Genomic DNA, 3,955 nt, shown 5'->3' with positions numbered 1-3,955 from the left:
AATAATTTGAATTCGCTCAAATTTGTCATCGAAACGGCAATAATATCACTTGAAGATAAACGAAAACGTTCCATCAGCAGAGGAGGACTCCCTTATCAAATCATTTCTCGTCACTAGTACGGTATTTCCATGTACATGACATAAACAAGATTGAAAAAGTGAAAATTAGTAAGAACTATACGAGTGCATATATCACAGAGATAGCTTTGCTTAGACTGTCATGAATTTTGTACCACCTTATTCACAGTGCCAACTGTAAAGTTACAAATACTATATCAGTACGCCAGATCTTAGACTGGATCTAGCAGTAAAAGTGTGCATATAAAAAAAATTAGAAGTTAAATGAAAAACTCACAAATTTATGGTTCACATAGTGCTTTCTTTTTTAAAGTTAAAAAACAAATATTTAGTCATAAAACGAATATCTTTTGTTTGGTAAGTTAATCAATTTTCAATTATGTCTTTTGTAATTTCGTCCCACTTACCGGCACTGCAAATGAACTCAAGATACAACAGAATAGAACAACGTGCAACAATGAACAACTTACATAAAGTAAGTACGATAGGTCGTGAAAGAACATTGTTGAAAAACAAGAGGGGGAGAGATGCGTTGCAATCACAAACAATAGTACCAAAACAGTTTGTTTGGTTTGAATTTCGCTCAAAGCTACACGAGGGCTATCTGCGCTAGCCGTCCCTAATTTAGCAGTGTAAGCAGGGAAGGCAACTAGTCATCACCACCCACCGCCAACTCTTTTACTAATGAATAGTGGGATTGACCGTCACATTATAACACCCTCACGGCTGAAAGGGCGAGCATGTTTGGTGGGACGGGGATTCGAACCCACGACCTTCAGATTACGAGTCCAGTGCCCTAACCACCTGGCCATGCCGGGCACCAAAACAGTATTAAATAAATAAATAAGCTAACTTTCTAAGTAATTGAATACAAATGTTTTGTACGTTTACTAGTTGAATTAATTTGGCGACATTTCGACAATGGTAGACTCAAATTAGTCGCAAAATAAATGAATTTATTAAGAGTGTAGAAAGCACTTTTATTTAGTTAATTGAAATATTAACTTGTTTACTTGTTTAAGCAAGAGGATAAACTCGTGCTTCGCATATGATGTATTACAATGATTTGACTACCAAAACTTTGTGTAGGAAAAAAAAAGATACCGACAGGGATTGAATCCTCGTCTTCCCGCATACGAAACTTGTACTGTGCCATGTGAGCCAAAACCCAAATATTGTGTTCCCATATACAACATTATTAAGTTTTTAACACGAGAAGAGTATATGTTTAAATAGATAGTTTTTAAAATAATACTGTTGTTGTATTATGTAGTTGGACATGAATGAAACAAAAACCTACTAAGCAGTATATGGAGTTGTTGTGTTTAGATTTAAAGTAAAGAAGTTTAAAAAAACGTGGAACGACTATAAACGAAACATATTTTTGTGTAAACACCTTGTCTTTGTGGATAATCGCCATCTTTTACTAAGATACTGGGGAATTTTTCTTGATCGAGCTCTTGATAGTGCGATGTTATGAAATAGTTATAAAATGGTGAATTTTTAAAATTGTGGTTTAATAAATGTAAAAATCAACTGTCGCCATGTTGTTGTTTTTTTGTACAATTCTTGTTTGCATTTGTGGCTAAATCGCTTTTATATATCATCTGAAACCTGTTATTATTTTCTTGCAATGTGTTAGCTATGTTTTGCGTACGAAGCATATTTAAATTTTATAGACTAAATGTCGATTTCCAGGGGCTTGTCGGAATTTATATTCAGATGTAATGGCAGTTCCGTATTTATAAGACACAGAAAGGTAAGGAATTAACTTAATGTGTTTCCTTGCGTGCTTTTTAATGTTACCGAAGTAATTGTCTTTAAAGTTAATGTTATAAACGTCGTAGTTTTGCACTCGTATAAACGTAAAAGTACCATCGTACAATTAGCCAAGAGGAATATTAGGTTTCCATGTGAGCTAGCACGCATATACTCACGGACTAACTGACACACAATGTTGTTTTAATTACATAGATGAGGGCACAATTTTTTAACTTACAACGTATACTTTTAACGTGAGGCTTCAAAAATTAACTTATTTAACATTCAGACGCTGTTGAAGACAGAGATACAGCAAAACATTTATTTCAAACTTTGTTTAACGCAGTGTTTCTCAACCTTTTTTTGCTCGTGGCTCCCTTTTGAGTTTGATTTATCTCTATGGCCCCACCCTTCGTAGACACTGTTACTTTGGGAAAAAAAGTTACTTTATTTCCACACTGTTGATTTATAATATAGCTATAATATTATTTTTATAATATTGTATTGTTTTTAAATATTTTGTTTATAACATACTGTTTACTTATGCAAATAAAAATATTCTGTTAATCACTGACATTTTATTCAGTGTGATGCTTGGGCCTGGTGAACATTTGAAAGTTTTTGAATGTCCGGTTGCAGTGTGGTCAGTGATAAGCGAAGATCACATCTCTTCACAACATCAACGCGGTTACATATTTTTGATAGCAAATAAGTCACCCGACTAAAACCAGATTCAACGAGATAAGATGTGGGAAAAGCGATAAAATACAACTTTGCCTTCTCCCAGAGCTGTGAAACTTATTAGCTATTTCACTACTTATACAGAAATAATGTTCGTCACGCTTGAATGTAGCTTGGGCTGTTATATCACTCTGCTGCTCTTGAGAATCAGTCAACAACATTCACAGATACCAGACAAACATTTTGATTGTTACTCGAGTACTAGTCGCGTCTGGTAACTTGACTTCTCAGCTGTGGGGGATAGGAGAGAAGGAACCTTTGATTCAATTTTAAATATTTTATTCGGGCAGTGAAGTTTCGGTGGCCCATCAAAATTTACTGTGGCCCCCTAATTTTCCACCACTCACGTATGGCCCCTTAGAAACATGGAGTGGCCCCCAGGGGGCCATATGGCACACGTTGAGAACCACTGGACTTTAACGTATTATAACTGGAAAAACAAAGTGATAACTAAATCATGTATAATGCTTATAGCAAAGTCTAGAATGAAAACGAAACCACATATCTATTAATAGATAATCTACACATCAATATGTTTAGGAGCTTTCTTAATTTGAAATAAATAAATAATTTTTTTTGTTATTTTACTATAACATTCTTTATCCTATCCAGTTTTAAGTTATATACAGGCATAAATTAAACTGAAAATATAGAGAACTTTGCTTTTTCTGTTCGTTTTCTTAAAATAATTGTTCTTAAAATTTCGAAGTTTGTATTTTATTTTTTTAAAATACATTTTTCATAATTTACATTTATCACTATATTATAATTTTGTAGTTGCATAATTCTATAATAGATAATGCTCTCATAGTTCGAGCATGATCTAATTGTTAGCATGTCGAATTGGGGGGATTTGAGAGTCCCGTGATCGAGATTTGGTGCTAAGTTTGTATTTTCAGCCTCCCCCGGCTGGATAACTATAAATTTATGGACTTACAACGCTAAAATACGAGGTTCGATTCCCAACGGTGAACATAACAGATAGTCCAATGTGGCTTTGCTCTAAAACAATCAAACAAACAATCTTATTTTCAGCAGTGACCGCGCTATAAGAATAACAGTCAATACCGCTACTCCGATAAGGTTAAGGTTCATGCAGCGTGTTGCTTTCCATCTGGCTCGCAGTTTGAACTTAAGGACGGCTGTACCTAAACCATAGAGTCTCTCATCTGGACACTTATATCGAATAGTAAAAATTTCTGGTTGAAAGAATCACACGTATGCCCTGAAATAAATAGATAATCTATAACTAATATTACTGTTTCCGCTAAGTGCTTGGGAAACCAATTTATATAATTTTTAATGACAGGAATCATTTTATTTTATACGTCACGGAAGCATAATATCGTAATGTATTACATATATATACACCTGG

The sequence above is a fragment of the Limulus polyphemus genome, unplaced genomic scaffold (assembly GCF_000517525.1).
Source record: "Limulus polyphemus unplaced genomic scaffold, Limulus_polyphemus-2.1.2 Scaffold918, whole genome shotgun sequence".
NCBI classification, from domain to species: domain Eukaryota; kingdom Metazoa; phylum Arthropoda; class Merostomata; order Xiphosura; family Limulidae; genus Limulus; species Limulus polyphemus.
Note: the sequence above shows the minus strand (reverse complement) of the source record.